Source organism: Ornithodoros turicata, unplaced genomic scaffold, assembly GCF_037126465.1.
Source record: "Ornithodoros turicata isolate Travis unplaced genomic scaffold, ASM3712646v1 Chromosome13, whole genome shotgun sequence".
NCBI classification, from domain to species: Eukaryota; Metazoa; Arthropoda; class Arachnida; order Ixodida; family Argasidae; genus Ornithodoros; species Ornithodoros turicata.
In genome coordinates this window covers 63,981-80,332 of record NW_026999307.1, presented here as the reverse complement: position 1 = coordinate 80,332, position 16,352 = coordinate 63,981, and the positions used below count along the sequence as shown (strand labels likewise).

The window sequence follows — 16,352 nt, the reverse complement described above, 5'->3', positions numbered from 1 at the left end:
TGCTCTACTCAGCACTGGCGCTTCACCAAGAAATAGATGAGAGAAATAAGGTGCAAGGGAGGAGGAAAGAGGGAGCAACAAAGTTGCTTTCTCAAATCTTTGAACGTGGCTAGTTTTAGCGAAATCAGAGAGAAAATGCTATGTGACCCATGATAGTAAGTGCCTCCATATACTTCGTATAATTCCAGCTTCAACCTCAGGTAAGTACGATTCGTTAAAACTGGTAATTAATTAAGTCCTTGATAAAGAAGAAGCCACCTGCAAAAGTTTATTTTGCCTTGAGTGATTTTAGTTTAGATAACTTTTAGTCCTCCGTGTAAAACTCCCAAGATTGGGCAGTTTCTGGTTTGATAATTCTATGCACTACAGGTTCATATCGGCAATGGAGTTTCCATTCCTACACAAACATGGAATTGCCTCCTGACCTCCGCAAAGGACAGCAAGTTCATACGAAATGTATGTTCTGCTGTGTGCGGTGAAGATGTCCTCCGTGAAGGGAATGTGAAGGGCCAAAGATGCAACACCAAGCATGATGAACATGCAAAGCCACCACTGACACCACAGAAGCTAGCAGCAGCACGTGGTATGTACGTTGTTGTGCATAATTCCTCTTGGTCCCATATGTATATTGATAGGAAATGTATTGAATTGCCTGATTCGTGACTGTCCCAGGATTGCTTGGTATTTGATATGTATACTTTCCAGGTGCATACCATGAATATGTACGGCAGGCCAATGCCAGGTGGGATGGCAGGACCACTCCGTTCAGCGACGCAGTATTTAATAGAATCGTCGGAGACAAGATTCAGTATCTTTGTAAAAAAAAAAATCTGTCTAGTATTTCTGAATGTTGAGTGCGCATTAAATAATATACTGTGGAAATTACTGTGGTTTTATATTATGGCACCTGTGACAGCACAATTGCATTATTAATCTCCAGCATATGTACAGCAAAATGCAGCAACCATTGCTGTTTGCAACACATTATCAGCACAGTACAGCAGAACAGCTGTATATAGTGCAGAAGTGCAGCAAAACACAACAGGATAGGAGTAAAGAGAATTACAGCACAATGCAGCAGGATCGCGATTGAAAGCAGAATTACAGCAAAATGCAGCAGGATAGCTGTAGAAAGCAGAATTACAGCACAATGCAGCAGGGACACATTTGCAGCAGAATTACCGCTAAACACTGCAGGTCTGCTGTACACAGCAGAGCGTCTGAATTTCTGGCATTCTTGCTGTATCCTGCTGTGTTAAGTTTCATCAGTTTTACAGCAGAATTTCAGTTCATATTTTTGACAGCGTTTGTTTTGGGACAATTTCGGATCATACGAATTTCGGATGATCTGAATATTTTGCGCTTCTCCATGAGTTTCTGCACTTAGATTTGGCAATTTTGTATCTATGTCTATTGACTGCCCATTGTTCACGTCCGGCCAGACAACAACAGTGTGTCCTTAATAATTAATGCGCAACACATTAACTGAAAGTTCACTCATATGGTCCTTGACCTGCAGGAACTTCCTCTCAAAATACACCACCGCTCTTTTGCTGACACACTTTCTCTGACCCTGAACACATTGTTGCCTTTCTTTGTTGTTGTCTTTCTAGCCAGCAACAATCAGATCCTTCACTACTGGAAATATTTGAAGTGCTGAAAAATTCCAATATTTCCGTAAGGCAGAAAAAAGCCGAAGCATCTTCTTTCTGTCAGATGGCATTCTGTGCCATAAGCGTTATGACACTTGTGGAATCACAAAGACAAGAATTGTATTTCCAGAATCACTCAGGAAAACTGTTCTAACAAAATTCCATGACCAGAGTGGTCATATGGATAAGTTCAAGACGAAAAGTAGCATCTCAAGTAAATACTAGTGGTCATCCACTGACAAGGACATCAATGACTACGTTCAAGGATGCAACACCTGTCAGCAGTTCAACTCAAGGACCTCACGGGGGGTTACACTAAAAATTTTTAAAGAATAAAGCCTTTAAGAAAAATTATTTCAAAAAACATTGTTTTACAATAAACCGCGTAAAATACCCCGACAAAGAATCAACCGCGCAGAAATCCCCACGCACAAAACAATCGCTCAAGAATCGACAATCAAAAATATATCGTTAAAGATAAACTGTCTCGAAAGATATCCTTACTGCTTCAAAAATATATCCTGTAGTCGAATACGACAGCAGGGTACTACGTTTGGATTTCAACACAGAGGATAGAGCTACGACGAAGCTTACATAGGTGGTTTTGCCGTTATCACTCACCCCCTACCTTGCCGTGGCTGCCATGTTTTTTTTCTGTGTATGTGTTGTTGCTACATTTTCTTTTGTAGTTGTCAAAATCTACTGCCATCGAACCGAATGGCCAGTGTACGTGTTCTTTCGGCGGTCATAAATTTAGGGAACCCGACGCTGTAACTGTACACGGGATACCGTTTGAGAACAGCTACATACCAGTGGTGTTGGGTTCACGGGGTTCTGGGGTTGACCGTGGGAATGTTTGTGGTTCGAAGAGCACTGTCGAAGTTTCGCGTGCAATAAATCTGTCCAAAGGTGTGTAACAGGAGGCACGAGAATTACCAGGCTCAATCCACTGGGGGAAGCAGAGGCACAAACAGGAAACGCGAAGGACTCGCAAAACACCAGACTTCTGTTTTCACTCACAAAGACTCACAAAACACCAGGGATATGGGGGCACAAAGAAACCGCCGGGATGAAGCCTGTGGGTTGTTAGAGACCATTAGTGAGGTGCAGCCCGAGAGTTGAGACGGTTGTGGCCGGAGTGCCCACTTCGGGCTGTCGTGTAAGAACTGAGGGACGACAAGTGTGATGAACTGAGACAAAACATCGCACTGGTGTTGTGTTTGTGTGTTGAAAGAGACAGCGTCGAGGAAGCACCATCAAGTCGCCGCCGGCAGCAACGTCACAGGAACATCAAAAGGGCTTCAAAGAGGGTCATGTTGGTCATGATGGAAAAGAGATATGTATCATGGCTTGTTTGTCTTCATGTTATACGTTCACCCATCATAGTAAAGTGCAATAACTGTTAACTTGATTTCTGGCTCCTAACTCTCCACCGTACCGAGGTCCAAAATTACGTGCTGTTATCATTCACCTGGGCAGCTTAATTGCATCAGTTTTTCTTAGTGAGTTGCCTAGGAGTTGATGACGACGGCGTGACAAAAACTGGTGTCCGCGAAAGGACCCTGGTCAATTGAGAGAGAGAGCAAGCGATCGAGTTGAGGACTGAGAGTATAGAGATCCAATGAGGGATCAAATGTTGTGATCTAGTGAGGTCTAGCGAAAGTGTGAGAATTGCAACCAGTTAGAGGATTGCTGAATGTGTGTGCTGTGCAGCTAATGTGGGAGAATTTGTGGTAAGCCGAGTGGCTGCTGGCTAAGGGTGAAGTGTGAACGGAAGACAGGTGTTTTATAACGTTTTGGGTGAGCCAACAGTTTGTAGTGTGTGACGTCTTTGTGAATTGATCAGTTAACTACTTCGGAGTTTGTGTAAGACAGTTCAGGTTTGTGACACGTAAGAAAAGCGTTGTTACTTGAGTGTAGTAGAGTGGTTGCACTGGTACAAAAACAGGGAGATGGAAAGATTGACTGCCTTGGGGAAGGAGTTCGGTCTAGAAGGGGATGCGCCCAGGGCGCGGGTCGATGAAGAAAGAAAGCGTGAATGGGAAACAAGGGCCACTGAAAGAGAGCGAGCTAAGGCAGCAGCCGCCATGGAAGTGAAGATTTTAAAAATGAAGCTCAGACTTCAAGAGCAAGGTCAAAATGGAGGCGCTGTCGTATCTGGGAGTACTACAACCAGCGAAAGTGGAATAATGTGGAACCTGAGTCCTAACAAGCTGCTCGCGCCCTTCATGAAAAGAAGGACGAGCTTGACGCGCATATTCTCCGCTTCGAAAGAATTGTAGCGGGACAAAAATGGCCCAAAGACCAGCGGGCCATTGCGCTCAGCATGTGTCTCACCGGCGAGGCACTGAGCGTATTTAGTCCGCTGACACCAGCAGAATCGGTGGTGTACGAGGAAGTCAAGACGGCGCTGTTGCAGCGATCCAGATTTACAGCTGATGGTCTTCGAGATAGGCTCCGGAACAGCAAGCCGCCGACGGAGAAACAGCATTGCAGTATTACTCGTGTCTGGGAGACTACTTTGACCAATGGATAGAACTGGCAAGCACTAAAAAGGAGTCCGACAATCTGCGAGACTTGATGCTGTCTGAACAGTTTTTGAGAGACTGCCGGCAAGATTTGGTGCTTTATCTTAAGGAGAGGAAGTCGAAGACGACAGCAGTGATGCTGGAGCTGGCCGACCATTTCCAGCATGCACAACGTCAAACGAGACTGGGGAGACAGGTAACGACGGATACCAATGGACCCGACACTCAAGGCAGTGTCAATACAGTTAATAATACGGGTGGCAGGGGAGACTCCAGGACTCTCATGAAGTGTCTCTTGTGCAACAAGATTAGTCATCGAGCAGCTGATTGCCGAAGTAATTGCACCAAACCAAAATTGCTCTGAAACCAGCTGCGCACGTCCTGCTGGAGGTGTGGGAAAAACGGACATCATGCCAGCAGGTGTCCTAACCAGCCGCACCCAGGCAACCAGAGCTCCTGCTTTGTGGCGGCAGAAAGAGTGGGAACAGGAAATGCTCCCTATGTGGAGTTAAAGGACGGCACTCACGTGCCGGTGGTGAACACATCGTTGTCCCTCGATACAACGCTCTTGAGTAACGGATTACCAGTTGTACCGGGAGAAGTCGAGGGACAGCTCGTGAAAATTCTTCGAGACACGGGGAGCAACTTTACTGTGGAGCGAAAGTGTTTAGTCCCTGTTCGCAACTGTACAGGAAAGTGTAGCACTGTCTACTTGATGGATCGCACCGTAAGGTACCTGCCGGACGCGAAACTGAAAGCTAGCACGCCATTTTTCGAAGGTCAGGTGACGGCCACGTCCATGGATGACCACCTTTGTGATTTGATCCTAGGAAACATTGCAGGAATTCGAGAAGCCACTGAGCCAAATCCCAAATGGTGAACGAATAGCGCGATCCCAGCATGGGGGGGTTATGCTAATAAATCTTTAAGAATAAATCCTTTAAGAAAAACTCTTTCGAAATATATTGTTTTACAATAAACCGTGTAAAATTCCCCGACCAAAAAACAACTGCTCAAGAATCAACCATGAAAATGTATCGTTGAAAAATATACTATCACAAATAAACTGTTTAAAATAAATGGTTAAAAATAAAGTGTTTCAAAATATATCCTGTAGTCCAACACGACAGCGGAGTGATAGGTGTGTACCTCTACGCAGAGGATAGCAGTAAGACATAGCTCATATTGGTGGTTTTTGCCCTTGTTAACACTCACCCTCTACATAGTGGTCTGTCGTGGCTGCCATATTTGTTCTGTGTGTGTGTTGTTGCTATGTTTTCCTTTCTAGTGTAGTAAAGCCTATGCATTATATGCATGTCCCGCGTTATTTTGCTTGACAAAGCTAGAGATGTAAGGGCGCTGAAAAAAAACGGGAAGATTGTGAAAAAAAAAAGTTTTTTCGTTTTTTTTTTTTTTTTTTTCACTGCAGTAATTATGAAAAAAAAAACTTCAAAATTTCTGCAGTGCCTGTTTTCGTGGAAAGCCGTTGGTTTCGGTTTCGAACGGGCTGAGAGCTCTGATCATCTTCGGAAAACGATCGTCATTGTCATTCTCGCATGGCGCAAGAATACGAGTGCAACCTCGAAAGTGTCTCTACATTTTTGTTGCCGTGACTTAAATCGAAAGACATGGTTCGCCCAAAATCAAACTTATGGATGCATTTCATCGTGTCCGCATCGACGGAAGGAGGAAAGAGGCAAGCGGCTTGCAAGTACAGTGGTTAGTTATACGGGTTTCCTAACGCAACGCGCTTGACGAGGCATCTTCTGTCATGCAAGAAATGCCCACAAGACCTAAGAGAGCGTTTTAGTACTGAGACCGAGGCAAGAAGTGTACTGTGCAACCATCAGTAGCCACTGAAACCGTAGGATGCTCAGGGAAACCTCCGACAAAAAAAACGCCCAGGTCTTTTGTCTTTCCTGGACAGCATAACTCCAGAAGTGAAACAAAAGATTGACGAAAGCTCTAGCAAGAGCAATCTTCGTGTCTAACTCTCCATTTTCTTAAGTTGAAAATGAGCACTGGCGGGATGCCTTCAGGATGCTTCGCCCCTCATACACGCCTCCCAGCCGGTACCTTTCGAGTAACCCTCTGCTTGACGCTGAGTATGAGCGCATGAAGAGTAACGTAGAAGACGCTTTGAACAAAGCGACATGTTTATCCGTTCCGACCAACGGATGGACAAACATTCGAGGAGATCCTGTGATCAACTTCATTCAACACCGAAACCTGTGTCCTATAAATCCGTAGAAACGGGCACCAACTGGCACACTGCAGCTTACATCAGTGGAGAGCTTTGCACCACCATCGAGTCTCTTGGGGCACATAAAGTTGTAGCGCTTGTCACTGACAATGCCAGTAATATACCAGCAGCATGCCAGGTTATTACTGAGAAGTTTCCGCATATTACACACATCGGATGTGCCGCGCACGGACTCAATCTCCTTTTGAATGATCTCATGCAGTGGAGAAAGTTCAGCAGATGTCCAGAGAAGTCATCATGTACTTCAAGCACACCCACCTTGTTGCCGCTACGTTTCAACAGAAGCAGGAAGCTAAGCTTCACGACCCTCAAGTTGCCCTGCAAAACAAGGCGGGGGGGGGCCATTGCGATCTCACTTCAAAGTTTGATAAAGAACAAAGAAGCCCTCCAAGAAACTGTAATCCAGGAAGATCTGACAGTTAAGAAATCAGTGCGAAAAGCTGTCCTGGATGAAGACTTATTCTGGCGCGCTCTGTGTAGCTGCCTGGAGCTGGTAACACCTGTTTCATCAGCAATCACTGCTATCGAGTCTGACAAAGCTTTGCTGTCCGACGTGCCCGAAGTTTTCGCTCCATCAAAGTTGCTATGACGACAAGGCTGGCGACAGTCACTCTCACGCAACAAGAGCGGGATCAGGCAGCAGGTATCTTAAAAAGACGCGAGCAGTTCTGTTTGCGACCTATTCACGTTGCCGCTAATCTCCTGGATCTGGATACCGAGGCAAGGACCTCAATAATGCTTACATTGCCGACACGTTTGACTGGATTTCCAAGCAGGCAGAACACCCCCGACTTGACGTCGGGGAAGTGCTTTCCAATGTCGCTGAATACAGGACATCTACAGGTATTTGGCTCAGGCCAGCCCTGTGGGAGTCAGCGAAGCATCTAGAGCCGTCCACGTGGTGGCAAGGACTTTGTACTAGACAGCCACTGACGCAAATTGCATGCCGGCTACTTCAGATTCCTCCCTCGTCTGCTTCCTGTGAACGAAATTGGTCACAGTTTGGAAATGTTCACACCAAGCTTCGTAACAGGCTTGCAGGAGAACGTGTGGAGAAGCTGGCCTACATTCACTGGAACCTGAATGTAGAGTCTGCAATGGCTGCCGCGCCGCCAGAGAATACCAGCGATTCTGAGTCGGAATCTGAGTGACTTGATCGAGCTCTAGTCGGACATTGTGCAGTTACTTAATCGAGGAGAATTCGTGCGTCTGCAGGATATACTCCTTTACTAAAGTTCCTAGAAGTGACTCTTAAAATGTTTGCAACAAATGTTGTTACAAGCTGTAAGTCTGTGTGATGTGAATAAATTAAAGTATTTTTAAAATATATACCTTTCAAGACTAACTTTTTTATTTTTTGGAGGATCTTGATCAAAATTTATAGAGAGGTGAATTATGGATTCCTAATGATCATATTCAAATTTCAAAGAGATAGCTCCATTAGTTTTTTGTTTATAAATTTTATTATCTTTCATACTTTACACATTTTGCAGAGTGCATGGAGAATCTAAAAACCGGGATAGAAAGCTGCTTTCACTTCTGTTTCATACCTAGGTGTGTGCTGCATGCAATGACATTCTTAGATTTTTTTATTCTCTGCTGAAAAATCTTTGGTTTGATTTTTTCACAACCTGTCTGTAAAACACAAAACTTATATGCACATAAATTCTGTGCTTAGAAATCTGAGAAAATATGAATGTCATTGCATACTGTGCTGTTTTATGACTCTCTCAAAACAAACAGCACCAAAATCAATGCAGCGGTTGCTGAGCTATCAGTTCTGCAAGCAGAGCAGGTAGGCTAAAAACATGTTTTGAGAAAATGAGTATTGAAGTTTTATGATGGATTTCTTACACTAAAAAGCACCAGGGTCATAATCTTTTGTGTCCTTGCCCTCCTTTGACTTCTTTGCCCTCTGCCCTTTCACTTGGTGGGCTTTCGCAGCCTTCCTCTTACGCAGGCAGTCCTTTTCAGCAGCTCGGCGTAGCGCATGCGCCCCGGGTTTTATGCTGATTGAAGCACATAACTCTGTGTATGCTCGGACGTTCCCGCTGTTGAAGCGACATATGGCCTCACTCACCGCAGTCTCCACTGCCACCAGTGAGGCATGCTCATCTTTAGACAGCAGTGACCAGATCACGGAGTGCAAACTTTCCGCCGCATTTTGTGTCTTCTTCCCTCTGCATCGCTCAAGGAGCTGAGGGTCTGAGAGGCGCTGGTAGAAAGGCAGGAGAGCAGCAGCAACATGCCTCGGCAGCTTGTACTTGTGGCGTGGCTGCGACTCTCCTTCACCATCTGCTGCCCTGTGCCTGCACCAGCTCAGAGGTCCTGGCGGACAGAGTTCATGATGAGATTCTTCATCAGCAGATGTCGCATGATAAAATGTAGCCATCACTGCCCTCTGCATATCCTCTACTTCAGAATTGTTCCTTAGGGCCATCCCGTAGTAGGTTGTCAACTTCTTGATCAGGTCCTGTGTCAGGCCGCCTCTTCCTCCAAGGGGTTGCTCCTTTTTGCTCTTAGCTACAATTGAACGTAGCGCAGATCCCATTCTTTTCTGTACGTGATTGATACAGTCCTCTTTTGTCAAGGGGATAAAGCCGTAGGTCTGATCCTCGCATAGGGCAAGGTACGTGCGGCTATCACCATCGCACACTATGTTGGTGTAGCGTAGGTCGTTCTTAGACAGGGAACGTCTGAACATCACCAATGCTGCCTCAACTTCCATTCGTCCTGAATTCACGTCAGTGTTCTTCTGGCAGCTGTGCTGTTCTTTCCATACGATGTATTCGTCGTCATCCTCCTTTGGTCCCAGTGTGCAGCCATGGCAGTAGTTGGACAGAACAACTGAATCAATGACGAGGCCCGAGTAGAATTCAATTATTGTGCCTACGCCAATGTGTGACGTGTGCCCGCGTGTCATCCATGTTCCGTCATAAACAACTGTGATATTTTTGTTGAATCCCGGGTCCATTTTCTTGTACGTTTCACGCACCGCACCTACAGCATCTGAAAACACGTTCTTCGCAGCTTCAGAAGCAGCTCCTTGAAAGGTCCCCTTCAAATGCTTTTGGAATGTCTTGTGGTGAAGTCCACGGTGCGATACATTCATAATGAACCAGAAGTCCGTCAATGCAGTCGACCCCTTGCCAATGCTTTTTATCGCCTGCATAGCCCTCATGTTCACCTCAAAGGTCCTTCTGCTCTTGGTCCTCGCAGATGACCATTGTTCAGCGATGCTACCACAATTCGCGCAGGTTACAGCAAGCTTCACCGCTAACCCGTGTCGTGTGCCTGGCACCAGTGTCACTCCGGGTTCCAAACACTTCTGGCACAGCATTTCCTTTACTAACTCATTCAATGCTGACAGTTGGCACATCAAGAACTCTTCCGTACCTGAGGTGCCTTCGGGTTCTTCACTTTCGCCGATCAGTTTCAGTTTTCGCTCTGTCGCCGACATTGCACTGAGCGAAGCCTGTACGGACGCAGACAACTCGCGTGCATCCTCTTGTGACACAAAAGTAGGCTCCAGGTGTGCTTGAATTGTGCGACCAGTTCGACCTGTGCTAGTCGATGGCATCACAGCACTTTCATCACTTGCATGAGTTGCAGGTGAAGCGTCCGCGACGCTGGTATCTTGCTGCGCAACAACAAAGGAATCACTTTCGGATTCCGGCAAAACTATGGCGGTCTTCTTCGCCGACCGCGGGGATTTCCGCTTACGAGCCCCGAAGTGGTGCCTTATTTGAAACTTCGACTTCGAAGATCGTTTGTCCATAATCGAGCAAGTAATTTGCTAATCGTACAGAGAAACGCAGATATCAAAACTTTCCAGCCGGCGGGCGCACGGAGGAATCCGTCGTCCCGGCAGTGAAAGAGCTTGTAACCAAGGGCAACCGCGGAGCGGACCAATCACAGGGCGCGAAAGTGCAGGAAGCCAATAGCTTCCGCGCTGGGTGCCCTCAAACTTTTGCAACTTGTGACTAGGCTATTCATTGGAGGAGTCCGCTGAAGCGGGAATTTTGAAGACAAAAAGATTCTCTTTCCAACAGTGCCAAGATGGCGGCGCCCAGTGCTCTAGTTCGGGAGCTACGTATATCGGAAAATCGACATTTTTTCGATAATTTTGACGCGTATCACGCTACCATGCCTCAGAAAAAAATGTTTTTGGGGCATTTAGAGATTATTTTGAGCCAAAAAACTTTGAGATCACACAGAACATGGATTATAGAGACCGGAAATAAAGTTTTCCAAAAATCGATTTTTTGACATTTTTTTCAAGTTGAAAGCCGCGTCCTCCCTTAATAAGTGAGCCATGTGAAGTGCAAAGTGAAAAGACGATGTAAAATGGCCGTAACACCTCTAGTGTGCATGTCCGCCTTTTCCTCCAGTTTTTCCAATTTTTCGAAGAAAAAAACAAAAAAAGAAAAGTTTTTTTTTCAAAATTTCATGAAATTTTACATTTCTAGAAGCATCGACAGGAACTGTGGCAGTGCTGAGCGCTCGTCCGTTCGTGTGTGTGTTCCGAGTTCGCTTTACACTGACGTTCAAGTGAAGTACGCTTGCTTTGCGTATGAAGTATGGAAGTCTGATGTACGAAATATACTCATGGCAGGAGTCCAATTAAATTCGCAGACTTTGGAACTATTTGTCAAAGCAGATTGTCTATTTCACTCGCAGCCATACCACATGACAGTAGCATCTGTATGGTTGGTTTTGGAGGGATTCTGAAACGATTTATTTTTAACAACATATTCTTAACCGGGGATTCCTTAGCGTTATTTACACGGAGATATTTGAGCGATTATTTTTGTGATTCTGGGACATTAATTATTAATCGTGGCTACTTATGCGTTTATTTTTGAAAGGTTATTTTTAAGAGTTTCAAACGGGATACCCCCCCTCACATACACCAGCCGCCCCAGCAGGTGAAGAAACTAGGGGGGAGTTAAGTAAGCCAAGTTGCAGCTAGGACGAAGGTGCCACTGTGGCAACGAGGGCCCATGCAAAAAAGGACCATAAAGCGTTGAGAGTACCTAACACTGGAGCCGACCTCGCCGGGAAGCGGGCAGATTGCTCCAGCCTACAGCCCTGCTTTACGAACAAAAGCAAAGTTATCCATTGCAAGCGTACGGAGTCAGGAGCACTTAATTAAGAATGATGTACTGTTTCAGAGATTTACAGTGCCATCGGGGCTTTGCCCGGCGCAACGTGTGCGACCAAATGGGCGGACAAGAGACACTATGCACTGGCACAAGATGGTGCCAGATGGAGGCATCAAAGAATGACGAATCAAAACAGCAGGCATCTTCTACGAGGGTCCGTGGGATGACACCATCACAGTAATACGAGTGAACGGTGGACTGCGTAAAAGGGGACCAAAGCGTTATAGCAGGCTACATGTTACATGCTAGTAGCGTATGTCTCTACCCAAGTAAAGTAAATGATATTTCTTTTTTGTGTACGTTAATTTTCATCTTCATAAATTTCATTTCAATTAATTTTCATGTATGCCATGTGCCCATCTCCTGAGTTTGGTGTCATATTTGCAGTCGTTTGCTGACATATATTGTAATCATGAGAACGAGTTGTGTGAGGAGAACGTGTAGACAGAAACATGGAAACCTTTCTGCGTCACGTGCGACGAAGCAGTTTGTGTGTATGGCCTTCATCTGTAACCATGGCAATATAGGCTGAGTGTGTATCAAATGCATCATAATATTTGTTCCTTGTTCATGTGCTGCCAGCGTAACCGAATACGGCATGCGTGAGAAAGCTAATGCAGTAGCGAAGAGATTGGACATTCCTCGCAGCGTGTTTCGAGCCAGCCGTGGCTGGGTGCAACGCTTCATGAAACGCCAGGGATTTTCGATTCGTCGTCGCACGACAATCTGCCAGAAGTTGCCCAAAGATTTCGAGCAGAAAGTTATCAGTTTCCAACGTTATGTGGCTGACCTCCGAAGAACAAAGGGATTCCTGATGGGACAGATAGGAAATGCAGATGAAACTGCTGCGTACTTGGACACGCCGCGGTCTACAACGGTTAATGAAGTTGGCGCAAAGGAAGTGACCATCCATACCACGGGGCACGAAAAACTTCGTGTTACCGCAATGCTGTGCATTACGGCTGACGGCAGAAAGCTGCCTCCGTACTTGATTCTGAAGCGGAAGACCCTACCGAAACAGGAGCCATTCCCAAAGGACGTTGTTGTCCGCTGCCAAGTGCAGGGTTGGATGACATCCGAACTTATGGTGGACTGGTTGAAGACCGTGTGGCTGAGGCATCCGGGAGCACTTTTTCATCTCCCGTCAACGTTGGTGTTCGATACTTTCCGGGGCCACATTACGGAGGAAGTGAAGGAGCAGTGTAGGAAACACGACAGCGACCTCGTTGTTATACCTGGCGGACTGACATCCGTTCTGCAACCCCTCGATGTCTCCATAAACAAGCCGTTTCAGACGAATCTCTGCGCGGAATACGAAGCGTGGATTCGGGATGGTGCCCGCGAGCGGACGCCAGCTGGCAAGATACGGAAGGCGTCTCCGGCAGCCATCGCGGGTTTCCGATGCGTGGAAAGCCATTCGCCCAGAGATTGTCGAAAAGTCCTTCAAAAAGTGCTCGATAAGCAACGCCTCGGACGGCACAGAAGATGACATTTTCTGGGAGGATAAGCTCACCGGGAACTCAGACTCTGATTCCGTTGTTTCAACTGACGACGGTGACGACACGTCTTAGCGCAATAAAGGCCAGGATTTTCGCTTTTTTAAAGGCATTTGTACGTCTCGAAGTCATTGTACTCGAATGTAAGGACCCTCCCCTACTTTGGGCTGCCACATTTTGAAAAAAAAGGGGGTCCTTAGAATCGCGTAAATACGGTATTTTACGAAATAAAATTTTCAAAGTGAAGTAAATCGATCATGTCACGTGTATTTTTCGACAGTGTAGGGTTGACTGCGCAGAGCGGTTTGCATTTTAACGATATAGTCAGCGTGGTAATTTCATTAGCTTTACTTTCTGGTATACTCGATTTAACGAATCTTTTGAAATAACGAAGTAAATTGCGCGCGTATGCTTCTTTGTTATATCGAGGTTTAACTGTATAGTGAAAAATTGACATAATTGGAACATGTAACAGGGAAGCTGATTCTGTCATCATTTGCATTAACGAGGCAATTGTGTTGTTGATGGTACTTGCAGCCCAGTCATTTACTACAACTATATAGGGTTAAACACAGATCCTAAAGACCCCTAACCAGAGTTTTTGTTTCTTAATAAATTGTGATAAAAATCTGCACAGACGTTGATAATGCCCTCAAAATAAATTAACCAGAAAAAAATAATGATATCTCAAACTTTTTTTTTTACAAAACACATTTTTAGAAATTACAAAATCTTGGCATTTTGTGAAAGGCCTGCAGAGTTTGAAAAATGTGATAGAAGACAGCTTGAACTTGGAGTCTATTCCCAAATGTATGGTTGAGGTAATGACATTCTTAGTTTTTGGTAGTGGTTACGGAGATATCACTTTCACATGTGGAGCAGGTAGAGCGAAAAGTTGTTTTGAGAAAATGAAGCACAAAGTTTCACACTATTTTTTTCAAATTAGAAGGCTTCAGCAGTAGTCCTTTGTGTTTTTTGTTCCTCTTTGTGTGATGCACTTTAGTTAGCTTGTTAGCTTTTATTAGCTTCGCAAAGCAGATACTCGTAGGGGTTCTACTGCTCCTCAGGGCTGAGATCATAGGCGTACCGAGTGTGGGAGAGGAGGGGGCTGCAAGCTTTGCCCCTCCCACAAACCACTTCAACGCTACTTCGGCAAACCCCTTGGAGAAAACCATGGGAATGCCAGTCGGTGATATCCTGACCAATTAGCCTAAGTTTTGGCTCAGTGCCAGACACGTGGCCGTGGCGCACCAGTGGCAACACTAACGATGACTCCAAATGAACTTAGACAGTGCGACCTGTGCTCGTGAACGGCACAGCCTCCAGAAGATTACGGAAAGAAGTATTTGGTCGTGTTTCGACGACGTCACCGCCGCTAAATACATCAACAAAGCGTTCGCTTTCGAATTCTGGCGCAGAAGCCTTTTTCTCCTTTGTCATCGGCAGCTTCTGAAATGGTGGACGGTGCCATACTTTCATTTCAAAACTCGTTTGTCCGTCGTAAGAATCGTTCACGTTCGAAAGCACAGCAAGAAACAGAAAGTGAAAGTTGCGAGCACAATCCCCTTGTGAGAAAGAGGAGATGCTCCGGCGGCCACAGGAGCCGGTTGCCAAAGGCGACCGAGGAACGGCGAATCTTAATGCGCGCACAGATCACGTGGCACACATTTCTCGCTTCGGGTTCTTGGATCTTTCCCTTTTCATCGGAGCTCTTCTAACTGGAGAAGCTTGGATGCATAGGAACTTTGAAGAGGACTAAAAGTACTGTCAATCTGTGCAAAGATGCCATCGCTCGGTGGTGTCGTTCTCGAGATACGGCTGTTTGAAAAGCGACGATTTTTCGTCACTTTCGAGATATTGCCCGCTACCATGCCTCAGAAGAAACGAGTTTTGGGGCACTTTGGCGCAGATTTGAGCAAAAATACTTTGGGATCATATAGAAGATTTAGGATAGATTTTTGTCACCAAAAATGTTATTTCCAGAAGATCTGTTTCTTTTTTTTTTGTCATTTTTCGCGAGTTGTTCCCGGGGTACCCCCTTAGGGTGCATCACAATCACCATTCGATGAATCGTGTGTAATATGTGTGTGCCACCTTACCAAGCTGTCTCAATGTTTCAATGTTGCTTGCAGCATAGAGGAAAACCCAAGCACTCACCTGAGCGCTTTGGTCACCTACATTCAATCTTCTGGCCTTGCGTAGAGCCACTTGCACAGACATTCCATAGTGCATGTCAACGATCTCCATTGCGCTGTACCGCACACGGTTTGACACCACAGCTGTTGCAAGAAACAGAAAACAATTAGAGAAGCAAGAAAAGATATTTTGAAGAAACTATCATCTGACAAGGAGATTGACATTAGACAGGGGCAATGGCATCTCACAGAAGACATCCGATGAAGGCAATACAGAATTTCAATGCACAAGAAGGTTTGTAGAAACTACTCTTGCTACTGTAATGTGCATAAGGCTACGGTTTGACAAAACTGAGGTTGCACATGGAACACTGTGTTGAAGCTGTAGCTGAGTTTACATGTATCAGGGTACGATAATGGTGACGAAAACAGTACATTACTGACTGAAATTGGAGCAGGCGATGCTAACTCATAGCACCATCCTCCATTAAAGAAAATTCGGAATGAAAGAAAACCCACTGGCCAGTATTCAATTCAGGTAATGGCTACTGTTATGCACTGACAGCAATTACCTTTTCTTCATGTCTGACAACTCTACGTCCTGCAATATACATTTCCTAAGCACCCCAACATAGCATTAGAAACACAGCATAGGATCTTTAGGAGACACGTCACTTGCCTGACCAAATCACATGGCCAAGATCACTGGCACCAACAGATTCAGAAAGATCTACACATGATTGACTCCATGACCCAGCACGAGAATACACCAACCAACCTACTCCTCCTTTGATACTGCATTTGCAGAGTTCATAAGCTGCTACTAGCTGTGTGTGTGTGTGTGGGGGGGGGGGAGAGAGAGAGAGAGAGAGAGAGAGACTGGATAAACATCTTGTTGCATGCATGAAGAGTTGCTGGAGAATTTCAGTAGAGCGCAAACCATTATCGAGACACATCATACATAGAGCCCAAAATTTTAGGGTTTCACCCGTTTCTTCCCCGAACTGAAGGTTGCTCTTTAGGGACCTGATTTTTACCCGGCAAATTGCCCTCACTGAAGCCGTCTGTAGGAATGCACACTAGCTTGTTTGGCAGCAAACGCAATTACATCAC

The 16,352-nt window shown here is 45.5% G+C and overlaps 1 long non-coding RNA gene across 2 annotated transcripts in view; it reads right to left on the bottom strand.

The window, feature by feature from the left end:
• Window positions 1-16,352, bottom strand: part of LOC135372105 (uncharacterized) — an 87,286-nt gene that overhangs the window by 65,796 nt on the left and 5,138 nt on the right. For both annotated transcript variants that reach the window (XR_010415822.1, XR_010415823.1), the window contains exon 4: window positions 15,262-15,383. This is a non-coding gene — a long non-coding RNA (uncharacterized LOC135372105). The remainder of the gene's footprint in view (window positions 1-15,261; window positions 15,384-16,352) is intronic.